This window comes from Alligator mississippiensis, chromosome 4 (assembly GCF_030867095.1).
Source record: "Alligator mississippiensis isolate rAllMis1 chromosome 4, rAllMis1, whole genome shotgun sequence".
Lineage (NCBI taxonomy): Eukaryota > Metazoa > Chordata > Crocodylia > Alligatoridae > Alligator > Alligator mississippiensis.
Window position 1 is genome coordinate 139,665,072 of NC_081827.1, and position 20,936 is coordinate 139,686,007.

General features: G+C 43.6%; 1 long non-coding RNA gene across 1 annotated transcript in view; it reads left to right on the forward strand.

Moving 5' to 3' along the window:
* LOC132250226 (uncharacterized) overlaps positions 1-20,936 on the forward strand; it is a 149,169-nt gene that overhangs the window by 117,373 nt on the left and 10,860 nt on the right. The window contains exons 2-3 of the long non-coding RNA XR_009461872.1: positions 2,412-2,552; positions 20,735-20,889. This is a non-coding gene — a long non-coding RNA (uncharacterized LOC132250226). The remainder of the gene's footprint in view (positions 1-2,411; positions 2,553-20,734; positions 20,890-20,936) is intronic.

Consider the following 20,936-nt stretch of genomic DNA (forward strand, 5'->3'; position numbering starts at 1 on the left):
CTGGGGAATCTTCCACCCTACTGCCTCCAGGGTCAACTGTGTCTCCTCTAAGGCAGATGCAGACATGTTTAACTAAGATTCCCAAATGTTGACAGGTCTCAGCCAACATTGTATTTCCAGGATCCCATACAGAAAAAAAAATAAGTTTTCATTCTTAGTTTTCTGACACTTATCTTCTTTCAGAAGTGTTCACGTCTGTGCACTTCAAAAATGACATAATTCAGACTATAGGGATGGATTTAGGCTGCCATCTTGGAGTCACTAGTATCTAGATGGAAGAAGGTGAACAGTTAGTGGTACAGCTTCAAAAGACTCAAAGTGTCAATCTAGGAGAAATCAGATATATTTCCAGGATATGAAATATATGTCAAGTAGCTACGTGATATCTGATTAATGGGCAAAACTCTAATAGCATCTTGGTGGATTGGTGCAGAGTTCTGTACAAATAGGATTCTCATAGGCTATGCTGGGGACTGCCTGATATCAAACACTGCCATGCATGAACAGATAATGACCATGTCTTCATTAGCAGCATGATCAAGCAGCAATCCCTGCCCCATGTGTATTTATTTACTGTCACTTGATTAAAGCATGTCTATTTCCAAGTCCTGTAAATACCATGTTTGGTTTATCTTTATCATCTGCTACAAAAATGAATGGTTTTGTATAAATGGACTTTCAAATGTAAATGTAAACAATCCCAAAGCATAGGCTTAGATATAATCAGTGACTGACAGACTACACTGACTTGTGCAGGCTACAGACATAGCAAAATCCTGGGAAAGTAGAATAAGAATCTGTTTATCAAGGCCACTAATGTTAGGCTAGGCTAAGTGTGAATAACTGCTTTTTGGGAAAGTGCTTAACAGCAGCTAAAAGTAACAACAGATGCATTGCCTTTTGAAAAGAACTCAGTTATATGTAGTCCACTAGAAACCTACTGAAATAATCATGTGTTTTAGTTACCAGATGTGGCCTTTTTCAAGGGGCTTATGATAAGCTACAGAAGTGTGCCTGAAGTTGAAGACCATAAAGTCTGTTCCAGAGTAAACCTTTGCAGAGGTTACAACTACCCTGGTCATCAAAGTAAAAGGAACAGAACACATCAAGTAGCATTTCCTGATGGTGAAGGAAAGAGATAAGAAGTCCTGTCTCCCAGAATTATCATTTTCATAAGGATTAGACTGCAGCAAATTGGCAACTTCCAAACCAAAAGAAAAAAACTGGTCCAGTCCAGTTCCTAAAATCTCAGTGAAACAAAGGAATTTGAATAACACTAATCAGTGAATATTTATTAAAATAAGCTACATATAAATATCAGGTATAAATGGTGGGGAAAAGGAGGCTGAGTTTTTGGCTGTAGCCATGTTGGTCTAAGGAGATAGGCAGGCAAGGTTCTTTGGGTAGATGTGATATCTTTTATTAGACCAACTGAATAGTTGGCAAAAAGTTCTTAGCAAGCTTTTGGGTGCAGTCACCCTTTGTCAGGCTTAGGGAGTCTCTGCTGGTCTGAGACTCTAAGGAATGAGAGAAGCTAAAATTGTGGAGGGATGTCAGTGAACATGTAAATAGGTAGAGATAAGCAAGACAAAAGGAAATCCAGGGAAGGGAGGGAGAAGAGAGCAGGGGGAAGAAAAAATCAGAGGGAGATAACAGAGATAAGATACAAGGTAGAAAAGACGCAGTCTGTGGAAAAGGGAATACAACGTTGGAGATCAGGAAAGCAGGAATGGGACAAGCTAAAAGTGAACAGGATGTCGGAAGGACGGGATTTTGGAAGACCTCAGCAAATTCAAGACAACTTGCTGCCAGCCTGTGTGCCTCCTTCCTCCCATGTCTCTCCCACCAGTGAGAATCTGTATTGTGCTATTGCAGGTAGCTAATAGGCATTGAGACCAGTGTTTATTCTATACATTGAGCTGTAATCAATACAAGGTTGGGGTACAGACTTGCCTCTTGTCCCCTTTATTTGACTTGGGTGGTAGTAATAACCTACCTGTTAAGAGGGAATGGAAGATCATTGAGAAATGAAATTGTATCTTGATTTGGTATACAAAAAGGGTAATCATATTGTAACTGAACCTTAACTCTGTGCCTAAACTCACAAAAGAGTCCTCATCATAGAAAGGCTGTAGTCTTGTCTCTCTAAAGACCAAACAGCACTGGGTTGTTGGTAACAGTTGCGCCGTCCCTTAAAAAAGAAGAAAGAAAAACACTATGAAAAGTGGTATTAATCCACTGGTGAGGCTCAGAGCAGGGTCTGTGTAATGAGAGATTCCAAGGAGAACGTTTTTGCACAGCTGCTGTCTCTTGATCTTAAATGTCTCCAGTGCTTCTGACTTGGAGGGCAGGAAAAATAAGAAATGCTATCTTGTTTAACTATGCTGTCTCTTACCTTGCTTTGCATTTAGGTAGCTGGAATGGACCACCTAACTTGAAGACCTGCCTTAAAGGATATTCTTTGATGGTGAGACCTGGGAATGAAACAATTTTTGAAGCAAGAGCACCCTCTAATGGAAAACAAAAGGAAAGAGCAGCAGTGCCCAAACGAGGTAACTTTGTCCCCATGCTGAACATATCCTTTCATGTGACAGCTAGACATAACCTGCATGTTAGAATGAGTTTGTTTGCTTCCCCTGCATTCAGTAGATATTAACTTAGTTTGTGTGGAGCGGGGGGAAGGGAAGGGGGAAGTGGGAGTATCTATGTAAAAACGATAAATCATGAACCAGAGGCAGTAGCCTAAGTAAGGGGTGATAACTGGAGCAGGAGCCCCAGATGCCAATTCAGGGAGGTGGGGTTGGAGAAGGGAAGGGGAGGTGCAAAACCAGGAGCTGCTGCAGTTGCTGCTCAACTACATTCCCAGTGCTGCCCAGGGTGCACAGTTGCCATGTTATGCCTATAACCAGAGGTTGGAGGAAAATAACATTTTGAACTTATATGTGACTTCTCAGCCCAACACAAAAGGCACTTTACCCACTTGAAGGGCTCAGTCATACTTTTTAGGCAGTGTCCTGAGCAAGGGGTAATGACTAAACTGCACCAACTTGGAAGACCGTGGCTACATCTACACAAGATGCTGACTGAGCAGTTGTTACTGTGCAGTCATTTACTAACTACTTGTATCAGACTTACTGTGCAGTAGCTCATTACTACTGCCAACAGCTTTTAGGTGATGCTAACTGTGCGGTAGCTCATTACTACTGTGCAGTAGCATTGCGTCATGCTTTGTGCCATGTGATGCTACTGCACGGTAGGAATGAGCTACTGCACAGTCAGTGTCTCATGTAGACACAGCCACTGAAACCTGGAAACACCTCTCTGAGGTAAAATCTCAACCCTGATGTTGCCCTTGCTCACAGGAGCTAGTGATTATACCACTGCATACTAGTGTGAATGCATAGTGTATCATAGTCTAGCCTTTTATTACTTAAGACTACTCATTCACTGGGGAGGTAAATATTAGTACACACATTTTACAGATGACGAACACCAAGGCACACAGATTAGGCAACATGTCTCAGATCATACAGCAGAACTCAGGTCTCTTGATTCCTATGCCAACATACTATGTAATGTCTAAACCGTGTTATTTCCCCTGCTGATCACATAGAAAATGTGTACTGATATTCCTGAAAGAAACACATTTCAGATACATCTACAGAAAACACCTGCATTGCAGTTTCTCATGTGTCCCTTTAGCATTTCCTTTACCATTCCTGTTCACTCACCCTTTCAACAGCTACTCTCTGCCACTGTGACACAGGATACTGGGCAAGATGGAACTATGGTCTCACCCAGTAAACAGCACATCTTATGTTCCTTCTTGCATCATGTCTTGCAGCATTGTTGCAGTAGACTGAGAACTGTACAAACAACATTTATTGTCAAAGCCCTGATCTGCATACATTTGCAATATGGCATCCCTTCTTTTTATTTGTACTGTGCCAGCGCATTTGCTCACCATGTCACATTTAGCCAGCAGGGCTCTTTTGGTACAGGGATGTGCCAGTCCAAAAGAAGCCACATCAGAGAGATGAGGCATGTCATGTTCAGGCATGCTGACTGCATCAGTGAAAGAAAGGCACTCACGTATTTCTCAGAAAGACTGGGGAGTAGGTTAAATCAGTCAGGAGACATGTCTCAGCAGTACAGGTTTTTTGTATGTCTTCCTATGCTACTGGTCAGTAAAATAATTCAGATTGTGTGGACTCACTTTAATGTACATGTGTATAGATAAATGTAATGTATGCATGTATAGTATTTGTGTGGTAGCAAATACAGCCCTGTAGTTAAGGTCATGAAACAGTTGCTGGTGTATACCAGTGTTTTTACTTGCTCATAACTTTCTGAAAGGTTCTACTTTCTAGGCTGAAATTTTCCATCATTGGTCTCAGCCAAAATGTGATTTTTTTTTTTTTTTTTTGGGGGGGGGGGGGAGGGGGGAAGTTTGAGGTAAAACTATTCAGCCATTCTGTGAAGCTGGAAATAAAAGCAAAAACTTCTCTTAAAAGCAACTTAGAAATGTATTTAGGTACGCATCCAGTAAGGAAAACAGGAATAGAAAACACAACTGTGTACAACATGACTATGTTAATGTAGCTGTCTAGGAATCTTGACTTTTTACAGTTTCTCACTCATTTTTTAAGGGCCTGACTCTCCTATAGCCCATACTGGGTTGCTACTGGCATTTTATCATTGATTTTAGTGGATTTACTCTTGATTTTCACTGATTTGAATTAGGCCCAGAGTATAAAGCTTTGTTAATGCTTTATCGTGTTTGATGATTGATGTGTGTATGACTTTCTTATTTACATGACTGCATATACAATCAGTGGGTGACATACTATTTGTTTAAGCAGGGACGGCTCCAGAGGGGGTGCAGTGGTATACCTGCATAGCCCCTTTCAGACTAGACTGCATTGTGGGAGACTCTGGGGACTTTTTTCAAGTCTCCAAAGCAAGTAAGAACTCTCCTCACTTCCTCTCCATGCTCAAAGGCATGTTCCCTCCCCCCACCTGCTATTGCTGCTTTCCCCAATCTCTTGGGGCTGGGGAAGCTTCTAAGCCACTTCTGCCCACTCCAGCCAGGCTGTGTGAAGGCTGGGCTCAGCTGTGTTCCTCCTCCCCACACCTGTTTCCAGGGGACTGGGAAGGAGCCCATCAGTACTGTTGCAACTGTTGCTGTTCCCAGGTGAGCCCAGTCCCCATGCAGCCTGATGGGAGTAGGCAGGAGGAGCTTTGAAGTTTCTCTTGCCCCTGGGACAGTAGGGAAAGCAGTAGAGGTAGGTGACAGAGTGGGGGAAGGAGAGGGGAGGGGACATGCCTTTGAGCACAGAGCGAAAGGGGAAGGGATGCTTATATGCCTGGAAGCTCCCACAGCATGGTCTGGCTGGAGGAGGAAGCTGGGAGCAGGGGTGAAAGCCACCCCTGCAGTGCAGGTGACTACTCCCCTGCACCCCTTTGCCAAATCAGGCCTGCCTGTGTGCAAGTGTATAAGTCATGCTACTTACTGCAAGACACTGGAACTGTAATTCATCAGACCATGAATCTGCCAAATGCCATGTCCTGAAAACTCCGGAGAAGCATGGACAAAAAGAAAAATCACTTAAGTTGTAAATTCCCTTTATGCAGAGTTCAAACAAGGGCCTTTATTTTGATGGGGAAAAGTGAGGCATAATTAGCATATACTCTTCACACTGGCTCTCTATACAAGGGCATTTTCTCCCCTAGGCAATTGAATAATGATGTAGATGAGAGCGAGGGAAGTTCCTTCTTGACCAGTGTGGGGAGATCAGTTTACATGCAAAAGTCTGAGATTTTCTTTTTTATGTAACCAAAATCTCAGTGATAGTCATCTACATGCCCTGCCTTTTGTTAAAATCCTGCCTAAACACTGGATTCTGAACAGACATTTGATACTCAGAGTTCTCTAGGCATAAAGAAATAGGCTTTCTCACGCTTCATTATCCAAGTCTCTCTCCAAGACATGGTCCAGTGTGTATCATTTACTACCATGAGCACAAGAGGTCATATTCTTAGTCACTGCAAATCAGTGAAACTCCACTGCTTTGAATGGGGTGATTAGAGTTACATCAACTGGCAATCTGGCTCACTGGTGTTTTTGTGAACTATGGTGACTAATGTGTTGTACAGTGTTCCTTAGGCTTTGAGGCCAAACAACTGGAGGAAAATATGAACTCAGAGCAAAACTAGAGAAAGTGTGTGTATATGTTGTGTCTGAGGGAGGCTATTGATGGAAGCATAGAAAAGGAAAGTTTTTAGGGTATTTCTAATGCTTAAGACTTGACCAAATCAGATGTCAGTACCGATTTTTCCCATTAATAAACAGAACTTCTTTCTCTGAGTCTAGAGAAAAAATGACTCAGCAAGAAAAAATGATCAAACTCCTATGTCCAGATGTTTTAAAAGGAAATTGGACAAATAATCACATTTTCCTATCTCTTTTTTTGACCTGTTTCCTTCAGCCCTTACACAACAAACATAGGCTTCACCTAATGAGAATATCTATTTTTTCCAGGTGTTACCAGATTTGCCCATCACTTTGGGGTGTGGTCATTTATTAGGGATACGTTTCTAGGGTCTTTGTAATTCTATCAATGTGTTGCTTGTGTTACTTGTGTTTCTACATGGAGCTGTATCTCTCACTTGTAAAAGTCCTCACCCCCTATGGAGCTATCTTGCAGGACTCAGTTTCAGTTGGGCCGGGTTCATTAATGTAACAATAAAATGCAGTCAGACACAAGCACACAGGTGAACAGAATACCCCTGAATCTGGCTGGGTGTCCAGCTGACACCCTCATGGGCCAGCATTCAGTTCATTAGGGCATGTCTGAGCTAAACTGGGTCAATCAACCTATATAAGCTGATCCCCTTATGTGTCTCAAACTCAGCAAGTCCCAATCTTTTGCCCTAGCTGTCTTAGTAGTGCTAGCCTCTTGATGAGCAGACCCCACAGTATTTCTGGGCTTCACAGGGATCTTTGCTTAAGTAAAAGAATCATTGCTGCAGAGCAAGTGGGGAAGGGGAAGTAGAGAAGGAAAAATACACCCGGTTACCACCAGTTTGACTATAAACGTTATTAATTGCTGAGTCTAGGAAATTTATAATGGTACTAGTAGTAATAGACATGCAAGGAAAAACAAACAAAAGAATTACAATATTACCCTGGTTTAACTGAGTGTTTGGGGAAACTTAGCTCAAGCTTAACTAATACAATTTAGGTTTAGAAAGCTATGCCTAGAAAGAAAAAGAAAAACCAAGAGAGAAAGAGGGAGAAAGACAAACAGAGAGAGAGAGCGAGAGCTGGGATATTACCATTCCAAGGCACTCAGGTGATTTGTTGACAAGCAAAGTTTCTAACACGATTGTTGAAGGGAGATGATCTTTTTCTCTCAGCTTCTTGAGAACAACAGCAGATGGTGTCAGAAAGATTTCTCTCTCTTGAAGCACACTGTTTGCTGCTTTACAACTTTCTCATGCCCTTAGTCCAACCTCTTCAAAGCATTCTTTTAATTGTGTAAATCAAGAGGGTCCCAAGCCATAATTGACAGGGAAAATCCTGTTATATAAACTGTTTCAATTTAAATGAATTACCTTTCTCAGTGATAAAGGGTTATCTGGTTTGGAACATCTCAAGAAACTGAATAACAACCAGGAAAAACATCAAGTTTTAAGGTGTAACCAGACATCTAGGAGCCAGCCTGAAATTATTATGAATATAGAAGATATACTGGAAGGGTTACCACATTGTTCCTTCTCAGATGGCTAGCTATGCTTGCACTGTGAAGTCAGCATCAGTGTTTTGTATTTTACCTGTTGTGAATAAGCCTCAGCTTAGCGTGACTTTCAGATTTTACTGTAGTCTTTTAACAGATGTAAGGGGATTGATTACTTGGAGTGTTCATAAACTTTGTGGGGAGGACTTCTACCAGTCATCCCATGAAAAGTATGACAGCATTTGTGATCAGAGCTCCAATGGGCTGGACACTGTGATGAACCCTTAACTATTGTTCAGATGTTGCCCATACCCCCTCTGACTCAATCTCTTGCCTCAGCATTCCCTAACCTGGCTACCAAGTTTTAGTTAAGTTTAAATAGGCCTCCCATACTGGGACTAGGGAATGTATGGCCTGAGATGCTTGTTAAACTTATCTTCTGCGTAGTTCTGGGTGGATGAGGTGTGTGTGTATGGGACGTGGGGGGTGGGGGGAATAGAAAAAGCCCTTTGTTAGTCCAGCAAGCTGGGTGCCAGGGCTCCCTCAGGAACACAGAGCTGCCACATAACACAGGATCTGGGGAGAATCCCTTTTGTGAAATCTTGTGCCTGCCTTCACATTCAAAAGCAAGGGTAAGCACTCAGGTGTGGCCAGCAGTGAAAATGAGTTAGGTAGTCTTCTTCTAGACTCTCAGACAAACACCATTAAAACCTGCACACTGTTTGTCAGCATTGGGTCTCTGTCCTCCAGTGGAGCTTAAGACCTGAAAAGCCTGAGGATGCTTTAGGTCAGGAGTATCCAGATGCAAAGAGAAAAATGGGGATAGGAGTTACAGATGAGATCAAGCGTGTTGGTTTCCTGGCCTAGTAGCAGAGTCTTTATTCCCCTGACTTTTTTGAGCTTCACATTGACTCACAAAATGTTTAAGAAAAAGAAATAAAGCCTCTTGCAAACACTGCCACATCTGTAAAGGTTAAACCAGGGAGCCCTCCTGTGGCAATTTTTTATAATTATGTTTTCTCCTAAGATAGAATCATCACATCAGAAACTTGTTTGAATCCAAATACTGTACAATAATGTCATAAAATTGCATGCCTATATGAGCATGTATATAACTATAATGTAACTATAATGTTTGAATGTAATAATATAGCAGTTATATATATTTATAAGTTTATGATATTATTAGAGTGTAAATATAAATACATCACATACACATTCACTGTGTAATACTGTAAATATACATACTATGTATAATAGGTAACTGTATAATTAGATATAGTTATATATTACAAAATGTTAAAGGTTAGAGGATAAGCCAAGATTCTATTGTTTGTGTTGGGCAGATTACAACATTTAAGATAGTTTCATAGTTGGTAGGGTCAGAAGAGACCTGAGCAGATCATCAAATCTGACCCCCTACCATGGCAGGAAAGAATGCTGGGGTCAAATGACACTGGCTAGGTGATTATCTAGCCTCCTTTTGAAGACCCCCAGGGTAGGAGCCAGCACCACTTCCCTTGGAAGTTGGTTTCATATCCTAGCCACCCTGACTGCGAAGTAGTGCCTCCTGATATTTAGCCTGAATCTACTCTCAGTCAACTTATGATTGTTATTCCTCGTTACTGCTGTTAGTGCTCAGGGGGACAGGGACTCTCCCATAGCCTGCTGGTCCCCCTTCGCCAGTTTGTAGACGGCCACCAGATCCCCTCTCAGCCTTCTTTTGTGGAGGCTGAACAGGTTCAGGTTCTGCAGCCTCCACTCATAGGGCCTGCCTTGCTGCCCCCGATCATGCAAGTGGCCCATCTCCATGTTGTCCACATCCCTCCTGAAGTGCGGTGCCCAAAACTGGATGCAGTACTCCAACTGCAGCCTGACCAGTGTCACACAGAGGGGGAGGATCACCTCCTTGGACCTGCTCGTGATGCATCTGTGGATGCATGACAAGGTGTAGTTAGCCTTCCTGACCGCATCCCCACATTGGTGGCTCATGTTCATTTTGGAATCAGTAATGACACCAAGATCCTTTTCTGCCTCTGCACTGATGAGAAGGGAGTTCCCCAGCATGTAGGTATGCTGCTGGTTCTTCTTCCCCAAGTGCAGTACCTTGCACTTGTCAGTATTGAATCCCATCCTGTTCTCATCCGCCCACCCCTGTAACCTGTCTTGATGTAGTTGCAGCCTGCCCCTCTCCTCCAGCGTGCCAACATTTTAGTGTCTCTCCCCACATTTTAGTGTCATCCATGAATTTGAACAAGGTGCTTTTCACCCCCTTGTCCAAGTCGCTGATGAAGATGTTGAACAGTGCCAGCCCAAGGACCAAGCCCTGGGGGACCCCATTGCCCACATCCTTCCAGGCCAAAAAGAGGCCCATCCGCCACCACTCTCTGGGTGTGGTCCTCCAGCCAGTTTGCAACCCATCTGACTGTGCAGGCATCGATGCCACAGTCACCTAATTTCTTAATGAGAATGGGGTGAGAGACAGTGTTGAAGGCCTTCGAAAAGTCCAGAAAGACTACAACCACTGTGACACCTGCATCCAATGATTTTGTGACCTGGTCCATAGCAGGCCACCAGGTTGGTCTGGGACCTGCCTTGTGAACCCATGTTGGTTGCCCCTCAGCATGATCTGCCCTGCTGGTTCCTCGCAGACATGCTCCTGGATAATTTTCTCAAAGAGCTTCCCCAGGACCGAGGTAAGACTAACGGGCCTGTAGTTTCCTGGGTCTTCCTTCCTCCCTTTTTTGAAAATGGGGACCACACTGTCCCTTTTCCATTCCTCCAGCACCTAGCCAGAGCACCATGAGTGCTCGTAAAGCTGTGCCAGGGGTCCCACAATGACCTCTGCTAATTCCTTCAGCACTCTGGGGTGGAGATCGTCAGGGCCTGCTGACTTGAACACATCTAGACCCACCATAAGTTCTCTGACTAGGTCCTCACTGACCCTGGGCCTGGCAGCGCCTCCCCTGGGTCCATCGGGAATCCGAGTGGGGGCGATGCCCCAGTCCCTGCTTAAAAAGATGGAGGCAAAGAAATTGTTAAAGGGGTTAGCTTTGTCATCTGTTGTGACCACCTAGCGTATCCTGCAGAGGCCCAGTGTTACCTAGTACCTTCTTTTTACCCACTATGTATTTAAAAAAGGACTCCTTGTTGTCCTTGATCCAGGTCGCTAGTCCCAGTTCCATTTCCACCTTAGCCTTCCTAACAGCCCCACTACAATCTCAGGCAATGGAGGTATAATCCTCCTTGGTGATGGCCCCTTCCTTCCATTGGGTGCTCACCTCCTTTTTAGCTTTGAGATGTTCTTGGATGCTTTTGCTAAGCCATGGGGGCTTTTGAGCACTCCTGCCCCCTTTGATCCATGTGGGGATTGTCACCCTTTGGGCTTAGAGGATCGTCTCCTTAAGGAACAACCATTCTTCCTGGACTCCCAACTCCCCTCCCCTCTGGGACCTCAGTACCTCCCGACTAGTCTTCTAACCTCATTGAAATCAGCCCACCTGAAGTCCAGGTCTGTTGCCTTGATGCAGGCCTTTGACACCCTGCGTTGGATGGTGAATTCCAGTAGGCGATGATTGCTATCGCCCACGTGGTTGAGAACTCGCAGTCCACTCACCAGGTCATCATCCATGGCCAGGCCCAGGTCCAACAAGGCATTTCCCCCTGGTGGGACTGTGCACCTCCTGGGTTAGATGGAGGTCCTATAACTTGGCTAGGAACCTACGTGAGCAGTCAGACTTGGCTGACTGCTCTTCCCAGCAGATGTCAGGATAGTTTAGGTCACCCATGATGACCATGTTCCTTGACTTAACTGCATCTGCAAGCTGACCTGAGAATTCCTGGTCCAGCTCTTCCCCCTGGTTGGGTGGCCTGTAGTAAACCCCTACCGTTAAGTCCCTTTCCCCATGACCCCCTTATATATGGACCCAGAGCACTTCAGTCTGCCCCTCCTCTGACCCAGTGCTGTTTGTTGAGGATGTGTATTGCTCTTTGATGTAGACTGCCACACCCCCACCTTTCCACCCTGGTCTATCCCTCCTGTACAGCCTATAGCCCCTAATGTTTACTGTCCAGTCATGCGTTGGATCCCACCAAGTTTCAGTGATATATGAACCCTGGGTGAATTCAGCAAATATTCAACCTACCTAAGATTATATTTTCAATACCACTGAATTCACTTTAAATCTTACATTTTGTCACAATGACCGTGAGCATGTGGTCTTTGACTTGGTTAAGGGCTAGGCATGTTCTTTGGATACGTGGAGTTTTGCTTTTCCAGGTTATCAAACCAGTCTGGTTGGCAAGGGCTGCAAACTACAACTGAAATTCTCCACTGTTCAGAGAGCTAGCACAAAGCAAATGCAACACTGTTGTCCTTCTTATGGGATTTGATATGATACCCAATTCTTGATTAAGCATCCAAGGGTGCATTTCACTCACTGTTCAAACTGAGAACTTTACAATTGCATACAAGCTCTGATGCCATTTTCAGTATATATTCCAGCTTCAAATTCCCTTTCCTTGAGCACTAAGGCTAGTAAAGGTTGGGCATATATACAAACGTGGAAAGCAAGCCACCAAAGATTTATAGGCACAGTCAAATAAAAATTCACTTTTGAATACAACTATTTAAATGCATTTTGTCCCACTATTCACTCAGCTCTAGCCAAACCTACACTGAGGGCACATCTGCACAAGATGCTGACTGTGCAGTAGCTGAATAATAAAGCTCAGTAGCACTTCAAAGCATGGACAGTGCTAATACACTACTGTACCATATTAGGCATTACTGCATAGTAGCATCACTTAAAAGACATTTGTCAGCACTACTCCACAGGAACTCCAGTTACTGCAAATTTATTTAGTCCCAAGTACTAATAAATGCTCAGTAATCACTGCGCAGTAGTGTTTCATGTAGATATACCTTGAGATAATTGTCTCCCAGAGTGCTCACATGTAAGATGCTAATTTGTATTTTGTATGCTTCATCAGTGCCTGATTCACAGAGATAGTAAATTTGTTGTAGTTCCTAGCTGTAGAGTTTGGCTGGGGCAGAGCAATTTATTCCAGGGCTGCTTCTGCCCTGCTCTGTCCTGGGCTCCAGGTGGTGGCATTGGGTGGTAGAGGGACTGGCTGGGGCATGATGGTGCTGAAGTTGCAGAGCCATGTGGCTAGGCAGCAGGCAGGAGTCTGGCCCCCTGCTGGTTGGGCTGACTGAGCACAATTTACACCCACAATTTACACCTACAGGGCTCGGCAGTGTGGGGCCCCAGGTGACAGCTGCACCACCAGCCTGAGTGGCCCGGAGCTGCCTGAAGGCACACAGTGCCACATGGCACCTCACCAAGACAGGCCGCACCTGCACCATTTAGCAGAGGCAGCGCTGGGTGCCTGTCAGGAGGCACCAAACTGCACTGCCCCTCGCTGTCCTGTGCTGCATGGGGGGCCTGTGCCATGAGGCCCTGGGTGCCCTGATGGCCGCTGCTGCTGACAGTAAGCTGCCAGCCATGCCGGGGGACTCTGAGCCCTGCAGGGGGCAGGGGACCCACCCATCCTAAGCAGCCCCCTCATACACACCCCCCACACACCCACAGTCCTCCCACAATTCACCCACAGTCCTCCCACAATTCACCCACAAACCCCAAACCTCCGAGCCATCCCCCACAAACCCCTAAACCATGTTCCTGGCCCTGTGAGTCAGGAGTGAGGGGATTGGGGTGAGGGGCAGGCTGTGGGTTGAGAGTGAGGGGCAAGGGTAGGGGCAGGGCACTGACATATCAGTGCTGCTCAGCGCTGCACATCCTGCTGAGCAAAGTGGGTAGGGGCATCTCTTATTTTTCTATGACAAAAAAAACAAAAGTAAATGCCAAAGTGTATAAATATTTAGAATGTATTTTATTATGATGATAGAGGCACTGGTAGGCTTCCAAACTGCTTTAAACTTGTAAATGTATCAATAAAACACTGCCCATCTGATTTTGCTCTATATAGTGGTGTTTCATTTTAATAGCAGAAGAACACTATTTAGGGTATTTTAATAAGAAAATTTGGGTTTCCTATCAGAGAATTTGCAATTTTTAAACAGGGAACACCAGGATCTCTGCTGCTGAGACAAGTGGCGAGACCCAGGCAGAAGAGCCTGTCCAAGGCCAAAACTGGGGACCCAGCTGGAGGGCAGATGAGGCGGCTGACCTGTTGGCCATTTGGGGCCAAGAGGACACACTTAGACAATTCAGAGCAGGCCACCACAAGGAGCATATTTTCTGAGTGATAGCTGCCCAGATGGCAGAGTGGGGGCACCCCACCCGGGTCTGGCAGGGGCACAGCCATGGGGCCACAAGTCCAAGGAGGTGAATGCTGTCACAGGTGGCAGCAGATCACAGCTAGGCAGCAGCCCCCACTGCCAGACTGCTGCAATGGGTAGAGAGGACAGGGACCACTCCACGTTAAGGCTGCTTCAGCAGTCCAGCTGGCACAAGGGGTAGTTTCCCCAGATATCAAGTGGCTGGGTCTCAGAAGCTCCCAAGGACAAGTAGCCCTGAGCTGCTTGCCAGGGCAGGTTTTTATACTGCTGGGGCCAGCACAGGTGGTGGCCCTCAGCTCTAGCTCCCCCTGGCTGCAGATCTAGGAGGAGCTGGGCAGGCTTATTTTGCCACAAGTGGCACAACCTGCCCCACACCAAAGTGAATGTCCAGGCACTTGCGCTGAAGCAAAAATCGCCAGCTCAAATTTGTGCTGCTCCTATTTGAGCTGCTGCAAGTGCACATGCCTGCATGTGTGGATGTGCCCACAGTCAGAAGCTACACTTGCATTTAATCACAGTTAATTACTCCACTGTAAGATAGTAGTGCTGGGGATGCTACTATCTTACGGCGGTGCCAATTAGTTTACTGCGGCCTAATACCGTTGCATGTGTAGATGGTGATGCTTAACTCCACAGCTAATTAATCTACACTGCAGTAAAGTGCACATGTAGACATGGCTACTGTATGGGCATATGCTTATAGTCCTAGATTCCAAGTGTTATCAAAATGGAGGCTGATATGCAATGCATACATGTGTATACTTTATTCATTCTGGTGTAAAGGTTGAATCCTATTAAACTTAATATTAAAGTTTGCTGCTTATTAATTACGTTTATTCATTTAAAAGGAAACTTTTCAAAAAGACCTCCCTAAAGTCTGAAATTAATGGGGCTGATAAAGAAGCAAGGGCCACTCATCTGTTACTGATTCAGCAGCAGCTGAATCTCCAAATCGGCTTCTTTGCCAAAGCTTTGGAGAGCTTTGAATTAATTTGAACCTTTAAATTGGTCCCCTGCTTTGATTTGGATTTGGGGATTTGGCCACCAACTCAGGCCAAATCTCCTTCAAATCAAATCATCACCCAAAGCTTTGCACAGTCCTAGAATTTATGTTCATTCTTCAAGGAGCTATCTCACTGAAGTCAATTGGACTAATCACTTGCTTAAAACTTCTTACCTGTCAATAGCATAATGGTGCAGGTCAAACAGAGCCCAGTCCTCAGTGCTGAATTCCCCCCAGAAATCTGTGCCACAGCAGACACAGTCCTGTACAGCACCACCATAGGAGCTGGGCAAGCTCATCCCCATGAGCAGTAGCATAGCTGAGGGGGAGAGGGGTGGAATGACACCCCCCTGGAAGCTTTGCAAGGGAAACACAATCCTACACCTGGGGGGGTGGGCAGTGAATGGGGTACCAGGAGCAGCCCCCAGGGAGCCTGTCCCTTGCCTGTCCTTCAGTGGCAGTGGCCTGACCCTTCACTGCTTCAGCAGCAGCTACAGCAGGAGCAGCTGACACCAAGTAAGGAGAGCTGGAGCAGGTAAGACTCCTTTTCCTTTCCCTTCTTCTCTCCCCAGCCTTGCAGTAGTCAGCATAATTGCCCCTCCTCCCCTTACCCTGACATACACACCTGCCCCAGGTTGCTTAAAATGCTTGCTACATTTCTAGTACCTGGTTAAGTTTTTACAGGATATGGGCTATATTTTTAACTCACACCCAATTAAACAAGCTGAAATTGGCTTGAGTTTGGTTAAGCAGAATTTTGGCATCCAGCAGGTTGAATTTCTATGAATATTTTTCCTAAAGACAGTTTCTGTCTCAAAATATTAATGCTGAGTATATGTTTTAATCAATAAACCCCAATCCCACAAATAATTAAAATCTTGCTTAAAATCAATGAGTCTACTCATACACGTAAGGTTATGCATTTTCATTACCAGGGTGAATAACACTGAGTGTTTTTGTGGCTGGTGTTAGTAAGCAAATTGTAAGGCTTTGTTTCCTGGGACAACATAATTTTTTCAATGCACTTATGCAGGTATAAAGGTTCTTTCTGAGGCTTGGTTAGAACCCTGTGATTTCCCATCATTTTAATTGCTTAGTAGGGCATCATAATGGGTTGTATAGATGTTAATGAAATTATACCTTACTTGCTACCATTCTAAAGAAAAATATATAGAGCATACAAACAGCACTGCATATCTACTAATCAACCACACTGGAAACAGACAAACAAACAAAAAGCCTTTGGCTATTTAATAATATCATCTTGGGAAGAAGGGAAGGGAAACCCTTGCAGAAATAAGGTCACCAATGAAATGATTAAATATGAAACAGTGGGAGCTTAATTCCCTTTCCCTAAATCACCATTAGCACACCTCAATAGAGCTGGCTGAGAAATGAAAAATCCATCCTATTAAAAATTTCCAGTTGTTTAAGTGCTGTCAGGTCAGTGTTTTCCAAAGAAAGCTGTTCCGTGAAAAAGTTTTCAACTAAATATGCGTGTGTATATAGGAGCTGTATGAGGAGCCCTAGGCTAAGCATGTAAAGATGTGCTAAGCTTTCAGCATGTGCATCATGTTTTGCATAGTGAGGAGGGAGTGAAACTCAAGGTTAAGTGTCATAGTGAGTTGGAAGCCAAATTACGCCTAATTGTGTATCATATCCAATGTGTCAATGGAAGGACCTAATTCTTTTCTACCATGGTCATTCTTCCAGAAATCTCCTCTTCAAATGACTGAGCTACTGTTTATCTAATTTGATTCTTGTATCTGTTTAGTGTTCTGTTTCTGATATTTTCTTTCTACTATACAGCGTGATTCGTTCATGAGCTTCAATGAGGCTCCTTGTCAGCAGCAGGATGGGCTCTTGTATGGGTATTTGTATTTTTGTATTCCACACCCAACCCTTGAAAATAAGAGACATTGTTTTATCTAGGTTACAGTGATAAATGAAAAAGGTCATTCTTCTGATTATGTAGTAGCACCAGCTAATTATAATAAGTAGAACAGCTCTCCTGATCTGAAGGGGTTCATGCAAATTAAATCATAAAATCATATTTTAGAAGATCATTTTTTCTCTTTGGGTGAAATCCTGCCTCCAGGAAAATTAATGGTAAGACTCCTATTTATTTCAGTGGAGCTAGGATATCACCTTTTCTATGTTATTGAAAAGATCTGTTCAGGTAGTTTTAAGATGAGGGAATGTAACAGGGAACCCTAGCCCTGTTAGTAGGAGACAGAGTGGTCTCTTTAAATCTAGAACTTTCCAGTCACAGCCAGCTGGTCAGGTAGGGGTTAAGGCTCAGGCCTGCCAGCCGGTCAGGTGACAGGAAGGGGAAGGCCAGGACCCTATAAACAGCGAGTGGAGAAGGCCAGAGGGGCAGCAAAGAAGTGGACTTCTGATGACCATGGTGCCATGGCTGCAGCCTAGTCCGGAAGAGTACACCATGCTGTGCGCCAGAGGCATGACCACCTAAAGTAACCGGGCATGTTGCCTCGCCTATTTTTTTATTATCATTTTTCCATTGTGTGGCCATAGAAGCCTATGTTTTGTGTTGGATGTTAATAATCCAGAGGGCCAGGCTGAGGCTGGATTTGGGGAAGGAGGAGGCCTCATTGGGGGCCCACTGCAGCATGGGGACCCCAGCGCCGGAGAGGGCACAGAAGCCCAAGTGAGTTTTGAGAGCTAGAGCCTAGGAGCCACGCCCAATTAGTGGGTTGTTTATTTGTGACTGACAGGCCTAGCTAGAGAGAAGGGGAGTAAGCTGAGACCCCAACATAATGAGGAATTTATAAATACCATCTCCAAGGCTTGGGCTGTGGTGTAGGAGAGGAACGGTGCTGCAGATAGCACTCCCTGGCATCAGGGCGAGAAATGGGAAGCCTCCCACCTAATTAAGATTATTAATTAATTAACTGACAACAAGATGTGGCAGGCGAGAAGGCAGGTGGCAGCCTCCAGTAGACCCCCTGTTACAGGGAAAAATAGCAGGAATTAATCTTTCACAGACACTCTTGTTTTCTATGACCTAAGAAGGTTTTGGGCTTTCCTCTTCTTGTCAATAGTTTCTAAAGGTGAAGTTTATTACAGACCAGACAGTCTGTCTAACATCTACAGACCTGTGATGTTTCATTTGCTGGAATTTTATGGGAGCTTAAAGTGATTCATGGGCCTCATGAAGACCTGCTGCTCAGAAATGAATTCTATCCATAGTGAACTATATGGTAGGTTTTGGTATTTTGACACTGGCAAACATCTGGCATATTAACAGTCACCTACTGTGCATGCACAGTACACTTTTTCCCAAGCTAAGTTTCACAGGTTTTCCTATTCTGAATTTATATATGCTAATAATGCAATTACACATCTTGTTTGCCACCGCAGCCTAATTAGAGGATAGAATTTTCCTGTTCTATTTTTCCCAAAATCATCAAGGTTTTTATTTACAAAGCTGGGGCTCATGATTCTATAGTATAAAAACAGGTTTCTACTACAAAATAGAGGCTCACAAGCAGGCAGAAGCACTAAATTAAAGTGAAAGGTCACAGCATACTGTAAATTTACAAACAAGGAAGTCCTTAAAGGAGAATACGAATCAGAATAGGTTAGGCCTAATTTGGCATTCTGTCAGGGCCCAGTATTGTATTCTGCTGTATGTGGGCAAAATTCCTGTTCAAAGGTACTTTTCACCTGGCCAGTGCTTTAAAAGATGTCCTTTGTTTTGGTAATTTATGTGAACAGACATAAAAGCCAAATCTTAAGTTGCTTTAAATCACATAAATCCTATCGATTCCAATAGATTATACCAGTGTATCCACACAATGCTCTCTCCCTCTCTGTTTATAGCTTTGCAGATGTCACCACTGCCCTTATCCTGTTGTTCATGATGAACTGTGTAGCAAAGTCATAATAAGGAGTGTGTGACATTGTAGTCATTCCTGTGGCAAAACCATGATCTTACAAACAGAAGATGATTGCAACTTTGTTGACTAGAAGATTTAAACAGAAAAGGACATTTGGATTCTAAGAGAAGCACTGACTCTAATGAAAGTATCTTTAATAATATTTACTCAGAAATGTATTGGCAAAGAAAAATACTAAATGTTTTCATTTCTTCGTGTTTGTCCTAGCATGAAAGTCCCTCTTTAATTACTTGCTACAGCTAGCGGTCTGCCAAAAATAGATGGGGGCAGGGAGAGCTACTTTAAGGAATAAGGAATTTTTTTCAGGACTCTTTTCCTTGTTGTTGTTGTACTTGAGAGATTTTGAAGTATGAACAGTTTTCCACCTTCTTCTGTGTGAGCTGAATATTGAGTGTCTGTCTATCAGCAGGCAGCAAACACCACTGCATAGGCAGCGATCCTATGGTCCCATCTGTATCTATACTTGGCAAGGATTTTTTTCATCCCATATCACACCTTGTTTCTGGTTATTCTGGAAAAATGAACAGACTTTTCCAAAAGTGTGCGTTAAACTGCCCTGAAGGGAGATGCGGCAAAGCTTCCAAAACTCTGTAATTTTGGGGCTGCTTGGATGTCATTAATTTCAATAGCTGTCTGTTCCCTTTGGAGCAGTTTAAATGGGCTGCATATTGCTCCTCTTTGTACAACCTGTACTTTTCAGAAGTACTAAGGTTTTTGTGAGTGTCTGGTCACAGGATCACAAAATTCCAGCCAAAATGTAAACAAAATCTAGTTCTTCAATAAAATTCAATAAATACAGGCCAATATAAACCTACAAAAATCACACTGTGCTATGCAACATTAAACCTGGTGAACTGCGGAAAACCATCACCTCAAGTCCTTTTGAAATGTACCAGAAACAGAATTATCTAATGTGTGTGTCTGTGTGTGCGCGCGCGCATGCACACACACACACACACACACACACACACACACACACACACACACACACACACACATATATACATTTAGAATGTTTTAGGGCTTCACACAACCAATAAACATATTTGTTCAAGAATTTAGGAAACAATTTTCAAATTGGACTATAAATAAAATAACAAATCCAGTCTTTGAAATTAAATCTATTGAAAATTGTGTTTTCTTTGGGAAAGAAAACATCCTTGGTTGATTTTTTTTCTTCTTTCTTCCTTTTCCTAATACTGTGTAGCATAAAGTGCACTACAATATTCCACTGACTGAAAGGTTAGGCTTAATGTCAAACTCCTGATAAATTATAGTATAGTTTGAACTATCTAACATACAAACAGTAGATGCTGAGTTCAGAAAAGGAGAGTGATTATAATAATAGGCAACATTAAACAAAAGAATATGGAGCAAACTTAAATGCTAGGATTTGCTATCATTTATTTGAAGAATACTGCTAATCTGCTAGTCACAGATTACTAACTAGGGTCTAGGGCCTTTGTCTCCATTACACAAGGTGGTAGACAGTGAGCTGTCAAAAAAGTTGATCTGAGTTTTCCTGAGTGAGAGTGTTCTAAGAAGTTGACTAACATTATGTTAGACTAAAATGATGGTATTGCTTGAACTGAGAAAAAGAAATATCTTCCCAGGAGTCTTGTCTGTCCTTGAGAACAACCTTGTAGAATGTACTGCTATGGCCAGAACCTCAAAGGTATTTAAGGACCTAACTCCAACTAAAATCAGTCAATTTTTGTTTTGCTTTTCAGTTGAATTAACACACTCCTTGTCTCGTGTTTCCTTCCAGGACCCATGGTGCAAATGCTTAGGTGAATGTTCTTCCAGAACCCCAGTGCAGTCAAATTAGTTTCCATTGGCTCCTAGCTCAACCACCCTCACTGAATGTGGCAGGGATCCACATTAGAAGAGATGAGTGAGTGCTGAAGTTACTGTTCAGGAAAAGTAAGTAGATATACTTGGGAACATGTAAAGCTGAGACCCTTGTGTGT